General features: G+C 38.5%; 1 protein-coding gene across 4 annotated transcripts in view; it reads right to left on the reverse strand.

Moving 5' to 3' along the window:
• FAM13B (family with sequence similarity 13 member B) overlaps nt 1-19,674 on the reverse strand; it is a 131,822-nt gene that overhangs the window by 95,092 nt on the left and 17,056 nt on the right. For 3 of the 4 annotated variants that reach the window (XM_043981964.1, XM_043981963.1, XM_043981961.1), the window contains exon 1: nt 18,245-18,620. The exons of the other annotated variant lie outside the window; for it this stretch is intronic. The gene's annotated coding sequence lies outside the window, so the exon portion shown is untranslated. Of the gene's footprint in view, nt 1-18,244; nt 18,621-19,674 lie in introns of those variants that run through there. 4 annotated transcript variants of the gene reach the window in all.

Genomic DNA, 19,674 nt, shown 5'->3' on the forward strand with positions numbered 1-19,674 from the left:
ATTAATAACTATCCTTTTCCTTGCTTAAGATATAGTCATTCATTTGGGGTGGGGGTTGTTTACCACTAGCCATCGTCTAGCATCTTTTGACCCTTCTTAAAGGGAACCATCTTTTCCAATGTTTTTCTCAGTCAATTCCACAGTCCACCTTTCCTATGAATTTACTGAGTATTCCTTAATAAATTTAAGAAGTTCTTCATAGAATTTCTTCTTGTATATCATGTTGCCACAAACTGCAATCAACTTTGATAAGCAACTACTAAACTGTAAGGGGCTAAAATTCTAGCTATACTATCTAAAATCTAATGAGTGGTCGCCAATAAATTATAAGTTTTAGCAAGAGTATTTAAGTGTTTAAGTATTTATTAAAGAGCATTAGTGGAGCAGCTAGGTGGCGCAGTGGATAGAGCACCAGCCCTGGATTCAGGAGGACCTGAGTTCAAATCCAGCCTAAGACACTTGACACTTACTAGTTGTGTGACCCTGGGCAAGTCACTTAACCCCAACTGCCTCACCAAAAAAACAAAAACAAAAACAAAAGAGCATTAGGATCAGAGAGAAAGGTAAAAATCTAACTACTTCTAAAAGACCCCATAATCCGACCTGCCCAAAAGAGGAAAAAGCCCTCTGCCAGCGTCCACTTCCTACTTCGTGTCCTCCTCCCAGAAATGGGAGGCTCCTCAAGTTGATTGGCTGGTAGCCTTGATAGACAGTATCCACGAGCAAATGTCACTTACTGATGCCAAGTACCTTAACCACAAGGCTTGCCCTCAGATACCTTCTCTTCATGGCGGAGCTTTCCTACAGTAGCTTTCCAGCAGGTGGCACCATTCCAATTGTTACAAAACACAAGGCTTTTTGCCAGGTGCTAGGTATACAGACCCATAAAAAAAGTCCCTGCCCTCAAGAAGATTACATTCAATTGAGTGGTATTCTTTTTACTTATCTTCACTATAAGTAATGTAAAAAAACTCATGCAAACCAAAAAGCCCATGATGTTTCTTGTTGCCTTTAGAGGCACATAATAAAAACATCTCTACAAACCACTCTGTTTTCTGAGAAACTGCAAGCCATCTTTCCAATTAGCTGCAACCTTTTATCTTTTGGTTTCATTAAAAGGGAGAATGTCATGTAATAAAAGATTTAGAGCCAGAAGGGAACTTGGTTAATGCTCAAAGATGAGGAAACAGATGAGGAAAGGTTAAATAACTAGTCCTAGGCAAGGAGTTGACTTGTACCAGTTCTCACTGACTTTTAAATTTTCAGTGTAAGCATTTAGAACTCAAATCAGGGTTTGATGTACTGTACTGTCTAGATTTAAGAAAATGATGAAGAAGGGGGCAGCTAGGTGGCACAGGGGATAAAGCACCAGCCCTAGATTCAGGAGAACCTGAGTTCAAATCCGACCTCAGACACTTGACACTTACTAGCTGTGTGACCCTGGGCAAGTCACTTAACCCTCATTACCCCACAAAAAAAGAAAAAGGAAAAAGAAAAAATTATGTAGAAAATGTTAATAATGCAGATTAAACTTTAAAAGTCCTTAGGGGCAGCTAGGTGGCGCAGTGGACAGAGCACTGGCCCTGGAGTCAGGAGTACCTGAGTTCAAATCCGGCCTCAGATACTTAACACTTACTAGCTGTGTGACCCTGGGCAAGTCACTTAACCCCAATTGCCTCACTAAAAACAAACAAAAAAGTCCTAGCAAAGTGACCTCTATCATAGCAGAGGGGATTATGAGGATGAACTATATGTTTAGTTGTCCACAGTTCAGTATGATCAAAAGGCATTCTCTACCCACCTGCTTTTTTCCTGTCTGGTTAGACCAAATTCTTGAATGTTTATACATCTCATCCAGAAAGCCCTGTAATACTCTTGAACTTCATAGCATTTAGCCCATAGTCAACACAATACTACTATATGGAATAGTGAAGTGACTGTGCAATTCTGAGTCAAGAAGAAATAAAATAAGTTCAGATGCCTCCTCTGATATTTAACTAGCTGTGTAACCATTGTAAGCCTCAAGCAACACTAAGATTATAAATTATATACTAAATGAAATCCGAATTAGACTGGTATGCTAGCCAAAAAGCAATTACAACTAAATTACAATATGATATAGAAATCAATGGTTTTAGTCATTTTACAAACTAAAAATTCTAAACTTAGTCTAAATTTTAATCAAACTTTTTTTTCTACTTTAAAACAGTAGTAGAAGCTTTATGTTTGCAGTACAGAGCCTGACCTAGTTTTTCCCACAGCTTATGGCTATCTGTTCAATAAACTACACTGTCAAGTTCCAGGTAAAGGCTACAGCTAGTTTAAAGGAAGAGAATAATAATTTCTACTTTCTCAGTGGACCAAAGCATAAATTTGCTAAAAGGCATCACAATTTGGGGTAATTATTCACAATGCAAAAGAACATTTCATTATATAAAAGGAGCATGTGAAATTAACTAATAAAAACTAATTTAAATCAAGGTTTTAAGGACACATCTATTGTCTAAAAAGTATTTGTGTATGGTCCCACCCTCAGATTACTGAAGTCAATAAAAGTTTTTGAGCATTAACCATAAGACCCTTAAATAGCTGACCGAATGAAAAGTTCAAAAAGATGCAGACAAAACACCTGTCAAAATAGAGCTCTGGACACAAATGGTCTGCTACTCAGCAACTGTCTAGAATATGTTGACTATCTGAATCCTTTGCCTACTGGTCCTACCACCAACAAGCTCTGCTAAAACCCCCATTTGCCTTCTCCCTTCCTAATGAAATACTGCGGAAGGCCACTAGGTGGCATAGTAGATAGAGACCTGAGCCTGGAGTCAGGAAGACCCAGGTTCAAAAGAGACTCAGAAACTTACTTAACTAGGTGTGTGATCCTGGGCAATCAATTAATTAATTAACCTTAATTAATCAATTAACTCAGTTTCCTAGTAATAGTACCTACTTCAAAGAGCTACTGGGAGAATCAAATGAGAATATCTGTAAAACACTTTAGCATACAGTAGGCACTTTATAAATGCTTGTTTCTTTCCTACTGAATCATTATGGGGAAAGGCACATTTGCAGTTCCTTCAGGACTTGACGCTCTCAATCACGCCTTCTTATTTCTTAGTCTTTCCTTGTCCTCTGGGCTCCCTTCCATCACATGCGTGGATCTCCCCTATTATTTAAAAACCTATACTTAACCCTGTCACAAGTTCCTGTCTTTTATCTTCCTTTTCATAACAGAACTCCAAGAAAGGATAATGTGGATAGTTGCCTCCATTTCCTCCCTTCTCTCTCACTTTTCAACAATCTGGCTTCCAATCCTACAAACTGCTGAGGTTACTAAATAATCTCTTAATTGTTAAACCCAACTGGGTCTTTTCTCAATCCCCATAATTTTTTTTAACTTCTGAAAAAAGTCAACCAATCCCTCTTAATGGATCCTTCCTTTGACAATGACACTGCTTTGTTCACCTACCCATCTGATTGTCCCCTCTTAATTACCTCTGCTAGATCAAGAACCATCTCTCCCACTTATTAAGCAGGAATGCTCTGTCCTGGGCCCTCTTCTCTCTACATATATTCTCATTTGTTGAACCACCATCCCTCTTCAAATGACTCCTAAATCTCTACTGTCTCTCCTCAATTGCAGGTTTATATTACTAGAACTCAAAAAAGACACTAGGTACAGAATATATGAGAGTCATCTTCACAGATATGATTAAACTCATGCGAACTGAAGAGAGAACAAGAAAGGGCCCACCACCTAGCCAAAGCTAGGTAGTTTGAAAAAAAGGTGGGTTCTAGTGGAAGCCACCTCATCCATAAATGTAGTAGTAGTAGTAGTAGTAGTAGTAGTAGTAGTAGTAGTAGTAGTAGTAGTAGTAGTAGTAGTAGTAGTAGTAGTAGTAGGCCTCCACCAATCGCTGACAACCATGGATCAGCGCCTTGAAGAGCCACAGGCCACAGTGTGGCTGTGCAGTCCCATACGGGAGCCACAGCTCCTGAGTGACTTATAACCGGTAACTGCCGAGTCCCGTGTTGTATCTACCCCATGAGGAGTAGCTGAAGTGTCCTCTCCAGGGTGCTGGCCTGGGCGGATCAATATGGAAAACAAGCTGTTGCCCATGCAGCAGGTTTTCCCTCTCCGAGACATTGGTGGATCCAAAGGAGAGGCAGAGCCAATACAGTTTGGCACCAGTGCCACCACAGGAATTGCCAGAGGGATGTGATGTCCAACATCCAACTGCCTAAGGGACTCTGACTCCTGATTTTTCCTCGGGGTTAACTCCCGAAGCAGTAGTAGCAGCAACTATACTACAAAGGGGATAGAGGTCTATTCCATACAAAAATACACAAAGGGGAAAAGCCTGGCCCTGAAACAAAGTCTAAACCCAGGAACTAAGACTAGAGATAAAAGCAAGTCTGAGAATACTCCAAATACAATAAAGAAATAGTATAGGTTAAGAAAAGCCCAAGAGGTAAAACAAGAAGAGTATCTCCCCAACAAGTATAATTAAAGTGTCAGGAAAAAGAATGTCCTGTTCACAAGGATTACAGGAGTACCCAGAAGAAAATGAAGAGTTTTTTTTAATTAAATTAGGGAAAAATAGTTCAATTAGTTTAAAACAGAAGGCAGAAAACTTTTTTCAGTGAGCTAAAAAACAGAAACGAAGAAATAAAACTAGATGACACCATGAAACAAAATTTATCAGAAATGGAAAAAAAAATGAAAAATTAGAAAGAACTAGTAAAATATCTACTACCATAAAACTGACCTGAATAATAGGTCAAGGAAAGATCATTTAAGAATCAGAATCCCTAAAAAGTATGATCATATAAAAAGGCTAGGTACCATATTTGAAGAAATCATAAGAAACTACTAATCTATTAAACCCAGAAGGCAAAGTTAAAATAGAATAAACTGATTACCTCCTGAAAGAAAACCCAAATTAAAAATCAGCAATGTCAGAACTTCCAGATCAAAGAAAAACATACTCTAAGCACACAGAGTTCAAGTAAAAAGAAACTACTCAGGATCACACAATATGTGGCAGCTGGTACAACAAAAGAGGTAAACATGGAATACAATATTCTAAAAGAAAACAGAAAAAAAGAAAACAGAAAAAGACTTTGAATCAGAGATAACTTAACAGCAATACCGAATGTAATCTCATGGGGGAAAATGGACCTAGAAAGATTTTCAAAAACTCTAGAAGACTAGGGTTGTGTAGAATCTTTGAAATGAAAACATAGGAGACAAAAGAAACTGAGAAAGGTGAAATAAATTTGTGTAATTGGAAGGGGCTAAACAATAAAGTGTTTATATTCTAACAGGTGAAAAAGAAATAAGATTTTTCAGAATCCCAGAGTTTTAAATTAAAGCCTTTTCTGAGAGGGAATAAAGACAAACATAGGACCTAGCGATGATTTTTTTTCTCTTTTGTTGTTTGCAAAAGAAAGAAAAGGGAGTTAATACACTAGGAAAGAAATAAGGAAGAAATTTCAGGAAGAAGCCTCAAGTAAAAGGTGGAGGGAACAGACATTTTATGATGTTCTCTCTTATTATTAATTAAGAAAAAGGAAGTTGCACATACAAAAGTTTACACACACACAAGTTGGTGTGGAAATATATTAAAATCAAGAGGAAAACAAGCAGGGATGACAGGTGGGTACGATTAATAGGAAGGTAGAGTTAGAGAAAAATGGGCACAAGACAAAAAAAGGAACCTCATCTTTGAGGATGGACTACAAAGGAGGATTAAAAGGAGTGAAAGTGCCAATGATCAGAATGTGGGGCTCGGTGAAGAGAGGAGCATAGGAGTGGGATAAGACCACTCCATTACAGATTTCCAGTGTTGATCACATTCTTCTTCTTTCCCATGTTCTTCTTCATAAAGACAGAGGCAGGGACAAAGAAAAAAAGAAAAATTTGGACAGAGGGCAGTGAAGTGAACAGAAGAACAATTTATACAATGACTACAACACTATAAAGGACAACAACTTTTAAAGATTTGTCATCGATGCAATGACAAATCCCAACTCCAGAAGACTAGCGAAACATGCTACCCACCTCTTGGCAGAAGTGAAAGACCACAGGTACAGAATGAATCTTACACACTCATGAACATGAGCAATGTATAAATTTGTTTGACTCCACTTATTCCAAAGATGGGCTTTTTTGAGGATGGGAGAGGTGAAGGAAGGCAGTCATTGATGAAAGTTCCAAAATACACCAAAAAGATGAATTGCAGATAACTCTTGTTACATATATAAACCATTTTTCTGCTCTTTTTATACAGAAGTGTTCATTTTGTCTGACAAGTTCAGAATTTTAAAATGTTATTACAAGTTTCAAAAAGAACGGGTTTATTATAAAAGGGATTAATTCAAAGAAACCTGAAAAGACTTTATGAATTAATTCAGAATAAATTGAGAAAAACTAGTACAATATATAAAACTATAATAATGTAAAGGAAAATAATTTTTAACTCAAAAAATGAATGTAATGGCCAACCATGACTCCAAAAAACTGAAGCTGCAGTATGCTTTCTAATTCTTGGTGGAAATGAGGCTACATTTTTCAAACACAGCCAATGTGTGTCAATTTACTGTTTGGCTGTACTTGTTCAAAAGAAAGATGAAAAGGCAATGAGTAGTGAGGTTAAAAAAATGCCAATGAAACATTAAAAATACACAGAGAAGAGAGCAAAGGGAAAGTCAGAAGGAATGGAAGACAAGCAGAACAATTTTAGCATTATCATGCTATATTTAATATTTTTAAAAGATGTATGTAATTAATAATTTCATATAAAAGAAAATACTGAGAGGGCATAGGGACTGGAGATTGCAGTGAGGATGAAGAATAAGTTTAGGGAAAGTAAAGCACAGTAGAAGGTAGAAAGATGGAAATATTATAATTTATGATCAAACAAGGGAATTTAAGAGTTTTAAATATGAAAACACTTGTTGATGACAAGATCAGAGCTAATCTAACTATATGTCAATCTGACCAAATGGTTGGACCAAACTTTTTAATACTTCCAAAACTCTTCTAGGAGTCTCTGTAATATTCCAGAGCTTGATGCAACCTGTATACTATCATGGGGAAAGGGAACATATCCTGTCCATCTCAGATTCTGCACTGGGTTTCTTCCCTCATGACAGTGACAAACATCTTTGATAAATAAGCATGTCTCCTTGTTAAATGTTGCTAATATTTATGATCTGAGAGTCATGAAACAAGTCTTTATTATATCTTTCAAGGAATCTAGAATCATTGTAATAAGGATGAGAGGCACCTTGTTGGAAATAAACCTTTAAGGCAGTCCTTTACCCAAGTGTTTTCTACAATCAAACAAACACAATGAGATTTTATATCCTCTACATCTTTCCACTGTTTGCTGGTAATGATGTATATGGTCTACTGTAGAATTCAGCTTCTGAAATCTTCACCTAAGGAAGTTGTTAGATTTTTTTTTTAAATAGTTGAGCCTGGCAGCTAAGTGGCACAGTAGATAAAGCACTTGCCCTAGATTCAGGAGGACCTAAGTTCAAATCCAGCCTCAGACACTTGACACTTACTAGCTGTGTGACCCTGGGCAAGTCACTTAACCCTCATTGCCCTGCAAAAACAAACAAAAAACAAAAAAGAACTTCTCATTACTACTCTATAAGCACAAGAAAACACATTAAAATAGCTGAGCCTGATTTTGCAAGGGAAGTCAAAACTAAGATGTAAGAATTTTTAGGTGCATTTTTACAACATTGTCAAAGTACTAACCGATACTATTACCTAAGCATTAATATTCATTCTCTATCACAATGGAATAGTGAGTGTGGACATCAATGTAGATCCTTCTCTGCTACATTTCATAACCCTAAAACATATGAATGATCCAGAGCATTTTATAAAACTAAGATAGCAAAGTTAATCCAAAATTAAGATGGTATCTACATTTCAACAAAATATAACAGGTGACTATTAAAAAATTCATTGTACACAAGTCTTATCTTACAAGACACATTTGGGCTTCCCTGTTTTTAGTGTTTAGGCAAAAATTGGCTATTCCTAGAGATAATCTGTTTGCAAATATCTTTCCTAGTTGTGAAAATTTACAATGGCCATTTAAATCCTTTTAGAATTTGTTACCATCCATCTCTCCCCATATTCCAACTTTTTTGCATCCAGTCAAAAACAATGAATAAAAAACATTTACAGTATTACACACTATGTAACCAGACACTCTAAGTGTTGGGGATATAAAATATAAAAGTGAAGACAATTGGGGTGGCTAGGTGGCACAGTGGATAAAGCACCCACCCTGGATTCCGGAGTACCTGAGTTCAAATCCGGCCTCAGACACCTGACACTTACTAGCTGTGTGACCCTGAGCAAGTCACTTAACCCCCATTGCCCCACAAAAAAAAAAAAAAAAAGTGAAGACAATGGCCTTAAGGAAATTACATTCCAAGGGTTGGGGATTTGAGAGAGGGAGACAAACATATAGAAGAATGGAAGGATATTTTGCTTTGAAAAGTTACAGAGATTGTGAATGGAATCACCCTTTACAGTAACAGTCACAGAATTGATTTGATTATGACTCCAGAACTGGAAGGTATGAGAACTGTGTATATTATTACATCAAGGAAATCAATCATGGCTAAAGCCAGGACTGAAAGTAGTAGACAGATGGAAGTAACCATTAATCAGGACTGGGGTCCCAATGTAGGAGTTCCAAAGTGAAAATGTGTAAGTCCTTTAAAAAAAATTAAATTAAAGGGTGAGAAAGGAATGCATTGGGAGAAAGGGAAAGGGAAAGGTGGAATGGGGTAAAGTACCTCACATAAAAGAAGCAAGAAAAAACTTATGGAGTAGAGGGGAAGATGGGGGAGGTACAGGGGAGTGAGTGAGCCTTACTCTCATCAGAATAGGCTCAAAGAGGGAATAACATACACACTCAATTGGGTAATCTATCTAACCTGCAGGAAAGTAAGGGGGGAAGGGGACAAGAGGGGAGGGATGAAAGAAGGGAGGGCAGATTGGGGGAGGAGGCAGTCAGAAGCAAAACACTTTTGAGGAGGGATAGGATTAAAGAAGACAGAAAATAGGGGGCAACTAGGTGGCACAGTGGATAGAGCACCAGCACTGGAGTCAAGAGGACCTGAGTTCAAATCTGGCCTCAAACTCTTAACACTTACTAGCTGTAGGCAAGTCACTTAACCCCAATTGCCTCACCAAAAAATAAGAGAGAAAAGAGAGTAAATATCATGGGAAGGGAATAGGATGGAGGGAAACACAGTTAGCAATAGTAACTGAAAAAAATTTTGAAAGAGGCAAGAGCAATGTAAGATGATGAGAATAGTGATAATGGATTGATTGAATGAATGAATGAATGAATGAATGAATGAATGAATGAATGATTGATGATGACTGGATGAAGATGAGGATTGACTGATGAGGATTGACTGATGACAGCTGACTGATGATGATAAAAAGGTATGGCACTCACTTTGCTGGGCTATTGTAAAGAAAATTCTTTGTCAGATATAAGGTACTATATAAATGTTATCTATTACTGTTGTTGCAATAATAAACCTCATGAATTTATCATAAGGAAATCTCTCTTTAAAGTACTATATAAATGTAGTTTACTATTTAAAAAATAATGAGCAGGATGCTATCAGAAAAACCTGAAAAGACTTACATGAGCTGATGAAGAGTGAAATGTACCATATACAAAATAACAGCAATATTGTAAGATGATCAGCTGTAAATGACTAGGTTATTTTCAGCAACGCAATGATCCAAGGCAACTCTGAAGCACTCATGAAAAATACAAACCCATCTACAGAGAAAGAACTGATGGTATCTGAATACAGACTTAAGCATAATTTTTTGTTAGTTCCTTTATCTGAAGTTTTGTTTTTGTCTGTTTTCTTTCGTAAACTAGCTAATATGGAAATGTTTTGCATCACTACTCATGTATAACTTATACGGAACTGTTTGAGTTCTTATGGGGGGGAACGGAGGAAGAGAATTTTGAACGCAAAGTTTTTAAAAATTAATGTCAAAATTTGCTTTTACATGTAATTTTGGGAAAATAAAAATTCTAAATCAATAAAATTTTTTTAAAAAGAAAATGTTTAAGTCCTCTAGGAATAGTTCCTGGGCATAATTTCTGATCCTGGTGGCACAATAGCTGGTGAGGAGATGGTTGGAGAGCCATAGGGCATGTGTTCCAAAGCGGAATGCATTACCTACATGATTTCTGGAAGGCTAGTCCAAAGGATACTGTTCCAGGTAGGGAGAAGGAAGACAGCATATCAAGGCAAATGGCAAGATAATGCAGGTAAATGGGTGGATATGATAATATAAAATTATACATTTGATCTTTTTCCATACTTAAGAGAATAAAATCAAGCAGTTGGTTCATAAGGTTCTTTGCAACTGTGGTCAGAGTGGCTAATAAATCAGAGAGATGTAAATTACCTAGTTATCACTGGCTTTTCGCTAGGAGGGAAAAAAACTGTAGTTGCCAAACATGCCTCATTAGCAATAATGGCTACCATCTCTACTTCAAACAACCAAGTCAAAATCCAGAACAAGTATAGTTGTTTCAACAAAGGAAAGATTTTTTATTTCTACTTCAGTAAGATTCACAGAATTTTAAAGCTGGAAGATAGCTGAGACACTATCTAGTACAGCCTGAAAAGGAGTCCCAACTAAATAACATCTGAGAAGTGATTATCCAATCTCTGCCTGAAAATAATTTTCATCCCAATGAGAGGGAACCTACCACCTCCCCAGGCAGCCTTTTCCACTTTAATCCCAGTTGATGGGAAATTTTTCCTTTCTATCAAGTCTATAATTTTCTTCTTTCCAAATTCCACCCACCACCCTGACTTCTGTTTGGGACCAAATAGATATCTGTTCCCTCTTTTATGTGACAGATTCTTGAAGCCAACTCTCACTCTCCCCACCAATACCCCTTTCTCTGGCTTAACATCCCCAATTCCTGCTGCCTATTTTCAGCTCATATGGACCCATCACTATATTACATGGCCTCCTCCCGACATTGCAGTTTACCAACATCCTTCTTAAACTGTGATGCCCAAAATCAAACAATCTAAATATGGTCTGCCCAGGGAAGTATACGGAGGAATTATCAACTCCTTATTCCTGAAAACCACATTTTTCAGTTAAATTCAAGATCACATTGGGTTGTTTTTTTTTTGGGGGGGGGCAGGGAGGCTACTATATAATGTTGACTCAGGACTTGTAACCCACTAAAACTCCCAAATCTTTTACAAACTGCTGAAATTTTAAATTTAGTATCTCCGGGGGCGGCTAGGTGGCGCAGTGGATAGAGCACCGGCCCTGGAGTCAGGAGTACCTGAGTTCAAATCCGGCCTCAGACACTTAACACTTACTAGCTGTGTGACCCTGGGCAAGTCACTTAACCCCAATTGCCTCACTAAAAAAAAAAAAAAAAAAAAACCACAAATTTAGTATCTCCAATGAACTACATAGCGTTAGATTTTGCCCAAAATTCTAGTCAAGAGCTTTTCCAATCATCATCTGTATTAGCTAGTCCTTTTAGCTTTCTGTGATCTGCAAATTTAATAAGAATTTCATCTATTCCATTAGTCAAGTCAATGAAAAAAAAAATTGATATACAGCACAAAGCCAAGCATACATCCCTGAGGCATTCCTCTGGAGACCTTCTGCCAAGCTGACATCAAACTGTTAATGACTGCTCTAAGTTTAACCATTCAACTAGTTCAAAATTCAGCTAACTATACTATTATGTTGCCCACAAAAGCCTGAGATACTTTATCAAATCTTACTAAAAACTAGCTGAACTATATCTATAGATCTTCCTCATCTACAAGTTTAATAACTGTCAAAAAACTAAACAGGTTAGTCTGACGAGGCCTGATGATCTTGATGATGCCATGAATGTTCTTTTAATCTTCCTTTTCAAGATGTTCATTAACCATCACTTTAATAACACACTTTAGAATCTTCCCAGAAAGCTAAGTTCACTATAGTTTACAGATTGTTTTCTTCTTTAAAAAAAAAAATTAAAGATTTTCCTTCCAGCCCTGCCTCTCCCACCCTCCACAATCTTTCTGAAAAAAAGATACATAATCACATTGGCCAGTTCTTTCAGTACCTAAGGATGTAACTTGCTTGGGCCCAATAACCTGAATTTAAAAGCAACTTGGTGTTGTTACTATCTCCTATCAATCACCTATTGGCCATTTTTAATGTCTTGTACAATGCAAAAGGTCATCCTCCTAATCAAACAGAAGCAAAATGAGAATTTAGCAGCTCTTTCTCCAACTATAATCATCCCATCCAACCCTAGCAAAGGTCCTGTTCCTTTTCTGACCTTCAAGTCTTCCTCCTATAACTTCCTCCTTAAACTTCTTTGTTGTCATCAGTTTTCCTCAGCCACCTCACCTCATTTAAAGAACATTCTGAGCTTTATACTTTTTTTTTTAGCTTTATACTTTCTTAAAATAAAATGCCATCCTTTGGTATTTACCTTCCATTTCTTGCTCTAGCTTCTAGCTTCTATTTTTCTCAAAACTTGAGTTTATGTAAATAATCTATATATCCACATCCATTGTCTTCAGACAACTTCCATATTTCTTTAGCACAAATACATCCCATTTTTGTGTCTTCCAAATTTCATTTTTGAGGTCTCCACATCTCTGCGGAGCAGACTTCTACACAATTTTAGTCCTTAGGATCCTACTTAGCCTTTCTTTGAACCCTTTGAAATCTGCTCTTCCTGCAGCTCTATGGTTCTTAGTTTCTTGCTTAAGACTTTGAAATCTTTGGCAATACTGCCAGAAGAGCCTATAAAACAAAATTTGCCTCATCTGGGGAAAAAAAAAGGGGGGACCCATACATATGTAAATCTTAGTGAGAAACACAGGAACCAAGGTTTAATTTCCAGGATTCTTTCTGAAGAAGGCCATTTAGTACTTGATGCCTTCAGGTATCCTATAGTAAAATGTCCTACAATTTGACATAGTAGTATCCATCAGAAGATGATAAACTAAAGGGAATAGGCAGAAAGATACCGTATTTTTTCCATTCAGGCAATACGCTAAAAACAAATCTTCTGACAAGTCAATTCATTTCAGTGACAACCTTCTTTGTATTTCTCATACTCTCAAAATCTTTCAGGGTTATCTGTGTCCAACACATATCAGCTAGCACATTTTGTCAAATTACTGCTCCTAGAATCACACACACAAGCAACCATGTAGCTGCAACAAGAATTTAACATAAGTGTGGTCTATCTCAGTACTTGGAAAGCCAGAACTTCTAAGTTGTGATTTTTCTTTGAATCAATGTACTCTTTAGAGATTTTCAAAACAAAGTTTACACAAAAAAGGCTTGTCTCCTTAATTAATAAGCTTATGATTTAAACCTGGCTCCAAATGGAATTCACTTCCCACAGACTTAAATATGAGTGTAATACATTTATTCTCCAAGTAACTTCTTAGAACATTAAGGAAGTCAAAATGGGGCTCTGGTGTATGAGCTCTTCCCATTCAATGCCAGCAAAGTATTAAGTCTTTTTCTTAGAAGAAACTCAGTAGTTTGAATGCTGATTACCATTACCATTGCTGAAAAGTAAAATTTTCCTTAGAAATTTATTGGGCCTAAAAAAAAAAAAAAAAGGGGGCAGCTAGGTGGTGCAGTAGATTGAGCACCGACCCTGGATTCAGGAGTGCCTGAGTTCAAATCCGGCCTCAGACACTTAACACTTACTAGCTGTGTGACCCTGGGCAAGTCACTTAACCCCAATTGCCTCACTAAAAACAAACAAGAAATTTATTGGGCTATGCAGAGAATAACAAAAAGTACCAATGAGCTTGAAATCAGCATAACTAAAAAATGCCGAACACCAAAATTCCCCTACTCTCTACTAGAAAATTTTTTTCCCCAAATGGTAATAATATCAAGTGTTGTTAGCACACAAAAATCCAGCAATATTAGTCTGGTACCTTCACCTGTGAAAAAGTAACATCACATCTGACTCAATCTATCCTGTCCATATTAAGACTCCTTTTCTTTTCCAGATTTTCAATCTACGATGTTTAGTATTTGAGAACAAGTAAGGTAGCAACACTGGATGCGTAAGTGACTTTCACTTTTAAAATTCAATGAGCAGTTTCATTTCTTGCTTTCTGATGCTCATGTGGGGCTTAAGCTAGCAGAAGTATCAGAATGACTTACAAAAATAAAAAGGCATAAAATATTAAAAGTGAAAAAGTGGATTTATCAATTGCAAAGCAACAACATTTATCCAACATCTCTGTGTAAGAAGCTGTGATGGTATTAATGATACAAAAATTAAAAATGGTTATTCCAGCCCTTAATAAAACTTATTAAACCAGGGGCACTAAATATTATACAAGGTAAAAATGCAATAAGAATAAAGGAAGATCTAGACAAAGAAAAGTAGGAAAATGTGAGAAACAGTACTTTTAGCAAAGGAAATATGAGGGAGAGGTAGCCCCTGAGTTGAGCCTTGAAGAAAAGAGAAGAATTCAGACAGAAATATGGAGGGAATGCATGGGGGAGGGGAACACGTTTATATCTATTGTTACTAGGAAACTGTAAGTAGTACAACTTGGGTAGAATATAAAGTTCAAGAAAATAAATAAAATGAAATAAAGTCAGGAAAATAGGTTCAGAGCGCAATGTGGTGTAGTAGATAAAAAACCTGAGTTCCTGACATCTACTGTGTAAACCCTGGCAAGTTATTTAACCTCTCAGTGCCCTGAACAACTCTCTGGTACTATGAAATTACAAAGGAGGGGCTGATCTGGAGCTCCTTAAACATATGAAATCATAGTGTTGGTCAATAAAAGAAGTCGAAGTCCGATTTTCAAGGCCAGCCTGAGAAATTTGTATTTTGCCCTAAGAGAGCAATGAATGGCCCCAAGCAAAAAAAAAAAAAAAAAAGGTGGTTTTCCCCCCATATATTATTTTGACAACTTGGCAAAGGGAATATTCTCCAATGGGAGTGGAGTAAAGGAGACCAAGAAGGAGAACATTAAGAACAGTTCACATGATAACAAGAACCTGAATGAATGTGGTAGCAGTTTAATTGGAAAGTAGGGAACCATTCTGAAAGTAGAAACCAAAGGATATGGAAGAGTGAAGGAAAAAGAAAGGCAAAGATATGGTGAAACACGCCTCTCAGGAGAGAAGCCACATACTATCAGTGCAAAATGAGATATCTATTTGTCATACATAAGCAATGTGTTGGTTTATTGTTACTTGAATTGTATTTCTTTGTTAATAGGCAGGTTCTATAGAGCAATGGGGAATGATAACCATGTAAAGTATCAATAAAACTAGGTTTTAAAGGTTTTGAGATTGAATTAAACTTATTTTCCTTCCCTATTCCTATTTCTTAGAGAAAGATAATAGCAAGAATACACTATTCTACATGAAAAAGTGTTCAAGACCAAAAGCCAGAGTTAGCAAGCACATTAAAGTATGCACAGTGAGAAGAAACAGGAAAAGTACAACTTGGAAATAAGTCAGAAGAATAAAAGTTGAAGTCTTCACTCTGAGGATCCTAAAATCAAAAAAATTTAGTAAATTAGAAAATTATATTACTAATAATAGCTATTTCTTAGATGTTCTATGTGAAAGAACATCAACTGTTAGAACTAAACCTAAAAGGCCCAAAATTAAGAGAACCTACTTTTTATCCCTTTATAGAAGGGGCCCACCCTAGGTTTCTGTCAGTTGTGCTGACCTCATATATATAATAATAAAAATAATAGCTAGCATTTATGTATCTCTTTAAAGTTTTCAAAGCATTTAACAAATATTTTATCCTCACAACAAACCTGAGATATAAGTGTTATCCCCATTTTACAGATAAGTAAACTGAGGTATACAGTAGTGAAGTGACTTGCCCAGGGTCCCACAACTAGTAAGTCTGTTGAGACCAAACTTGAATTTAGGTTCTCTTGACTACAGAATTTATACACTGTGCCCCCTAGCAAAGCTGTCTACCTTCAATTCTTTAAGGCTAATACAAAGAACTTTTTCAAGTGCAGTAAAGTTAAACTTCACTACAATGATATCAAATCATATTTCTGTCAAACTCATTTATCCCCTCCCTTTGCATAAAAAGTTCTTTTCAAATTATAGGCTCAACAATTACTATATCCTTTCTTCCCCCTCAAATTACCTACTACTAAAACCAGACAAACCTAAAACAATGTGCTCTAGGACTACGCTTGGAAAGCTAGGACTCTAGGTTTTAATTTTCACTTGTCCCCTAGTATGTACAATAATAAAAAGGTTTTCTTTACCTGTTTTATTCATCAGAAAAATGGTTATTTTCTCCTTTCCAGCAAAGGTGTTTATTTTGACTATGTAAGTTTCAGATAAAAGGTTTTTTTAAAGTGACATTATTTCTGAAGAGTATAACCAAAACTCCCATAATTTACAATGCAGGAATAATCTTTAATGTTAATTATCATTTGCTGGGGTAGAGATAGTTATGCCTGACTCTGAGGTTACATACATAACATATCTACATGTACACATATATATGCATATAACAGATAAGTTGTCTTCATTTTTATTAAAGCAAGCTTACAGAAATTATGGTAACAGTAAATCCATTTCAGCCATTTTGTTTTTTAAAAATGTCAGATGGCCTCTTAAAAAATTAACATTTAAAATTTTCATTTCAAAAAAAATTTCATGAAGATCACTGCCTTAAGATATATATATATTCCTACCTTATTCCTAACTCCAAGAATTTAAATCATTTCACATAAATCCCTATGGTTATGAGAAATATTGCCCAAATTTTATGATGGGGAAACTGGAACATAGGTTAGGAGGTTAAGCTCTTAAGAATGCAAATGAAATACTTCCTTTCTTTTGTAAATCAAAATATGTAGAGTCATTAAGTCAAATATACTGAGGATCTTAACTACAAATGATAAATATGCCATAAGTATTAATGCTTCTATCCTATCATCGGTATTTCCTATAAGCCAGCTCTTCCACCTTCCCAGGTATGTTTCCAGGGGACAGGGTAATCATTTTTCTTTATACAGCATGTAGTAAGGCACCCCCACACCCCCCACACACACACACACGCACACAATAATTTTGATGAAATTCGAACCTACAAGGTCTATTTTGTAATGCAACTGGAAACTCTTTTTTCTCAAATCAGATTTGTAAATAAAATGGCGTTTGCTAATTTTCCTCATGGAACTATAATGCCTCCTGAATCATACTTGCTACCTCCAAAGAATGGACTCCTGACATCCTAATGAAAATATCATATCAAAATATGATTTCCATTTATCTAACATAACTATTTCAGGTTCTGTGACAAGCCCATGTGCTTGACAGCCCAGCTCCATTTAGCGTGAGATTTAAAGAAGTTTGCAACCACTAATCCTTTGTGACGTTAAGGGGATACGATTTTTAAAAGAGGGGGCACAAGCAAAATAACCACGGTTTTTGCCCCTTTTTTCTCCAAACAGGAGGCACAAGAAACCAACCACAATCAACACAGCCCACAGTCCAGAGGAGGAAGTGAAAGGAAGAAAGATGGGGCAAAAAAGAAGAACTACAGGCAGCCTAGCTGGGGCTTCGTTCACCAAGAATGAGCCTGATGAAGAATTACTTGCAAACAAATGCGGCACTTCGGGGTTGTTGGGAGAAGTGAGTGAGGGAAATACATACAGCCCTGAGTTGGGCAGAAACTAGCATCACTTCCCTCCATGCACAACCCACCCCCCCCCTTCAAATTCTCCTTTGCCTTTCTCTCCCTCATCCCCCTCCCTCCCGAGGGCGGGAGCTTTCTCCCAAAATGCAGAGACACCCCCACCTGTCAACCTCCTTCCTGCTCATTTCCTTTTCTCCTTCCCCCCAATACAAACACCCACTTCTTCCAAGAGCTGCCCCCCCACACATTCCCCTTTCCCTGCTCCTCCCCAGACGACACTACCCACCAGACGGGTGGGACCAAGAGACATGGCGCAGGGATGGGGGAAGAAGGGGAAAGGGGAAGAATTGGAAAGAGGGGAGGGGGAGACAGAGTGAGACATGAAAAGGGAGAAATGAGACACGGGGGGGGGGGCGAGAGACAGACGGGGGGGGGAGGGGGAAGGTGGGGTAGAGGCAAGGGGCTCGCGCATGCGCAGGCCCGGGCAACCGCCCGTTCGCTCTTACCGTTGGAAGCGCGACTCCCCCTTCCCCGGCCGCGGCTGCTTCTCCAGGACCCGCCGCGGCAGCTGCCTCAGCCTCAGCACCGCTCCGCACAGCGGCAGCGGCAGGAGGGCCAAGGCTCCGGCTCAGGGGCGGCTGAGTCTTGTGTCTTTTCTTGGGGCGGTCGCGGGCTGGCGAGCGGCTGAGGCGGTGGTGGCGGCGGTGGTGCCGCTGGCCCGGGCGGGTGTGAGCCCCTTCGCGGATTCACCCCCCCGGGGGAGGGGGAAAAAAAAAAAAGGAAAAAAGAAAAACCAGCGCCGAGAACCGGGGGAGGGGAGGGGAGGGGAGGGCAACGGCTAGAGCAGCGCAGGCAGCGGCTGAGGCGCGGACCCTCCCTAACGGCGAGGGGGGAGGGAAGAGGGAGGGACGGGGGCCGGGCCGGACGTGACGTCGGAGGGGGTGTGGCCATGGGAGAGGGAGATCAAAAGAGCCCGACTTTGGGGGGGAGGGGAGAGAAGCAGAAGAGAAGGTGGAGGGAGGGTTATTCGCAGGTTGAAATGAGGGAGGGAGGCGGAGGAGGTCCAAAATCAGTCATTGATCCCGCTCTTATCCATCTTGGCACTGCGGGAAATTGAAACGGAACCACATAGAGGTCACGCTTTGTATAGCAATTGCTAAAGCGATTTCCTCGAAACAGCTCCGTGAGACAGGTAGTGCCAAGATTCTTGTTGACAACTTTTACATTTGAGGAAACTGAGGCCCAGAAAAGAAAAGTGACCTTTCTAAGGTCAGGCAGCACAGGAAGAGTCATCACACACAGACTCAAGAAGTCAAATTCCAGAACAAAGAAAAAAAAGGACCCAGTCCCGACCCACCAAGAGTCTGTATTCTTAACTAAAAGCTCACGTTTCTGGAGTTCTCCCTCACAACCACCCTGTGAACCCCGATGATTCCAGTATTATTATCCCTATCTTACAAATAAAGGAAGGCCCAGAGGGGTTGAAATAGCTTGCCTAGTGTTTCACAGCACAGGAACTAGAACCCAGGTCTTCCCAAGCCAGCGCTCTCCCCACGACGCAGGTAACTAGGCACGTACCCACAAAACATTTGCAGGCTTTTTTTTAAGTGAAGTAAGGGGGAGAAGAAGGAGAAAAGGAAAATAGACGAGAAAAAGAGGGAGAGGAAAGGGATCAGAGTGAGGAGAAAGAGATGACAGGGGGGTAATAGATGTAGAATACAAAAGGTGCTCTTTATGACCAGAATAAAGCTAAAGATGTATGGGGAAGGGGTGGTGGTGTTAGTTCGCTCTCAGAAGGTTGCAAACCCCAGGGCTCACTGCGGATTAAGTTCCTGATAATGAACCAGAGCAATCACTCAAAACTCCCAGCCAGGCAATTGGAAATTAAGCCAAGACAGCTATGCGGGATTACTCACAGCACATTCACATGAGAATT

The sequence above is a fragment of the Dromiciops gliroides genome, chromosome 2 (genome assembly GCF_019393635.1).
Source record: "Dromiciops gliroides isolate mDroGli1 chromosome 2, mDroGli1.pri, whole genome shotgun sequence".
NCBI classification, from domain to species: Eukaryota; Metazoa; Chordata; class Mammalia; order Microbiotheria; family Microbiotheriidae; genus Dromiciops; species Dromiciops gliroides.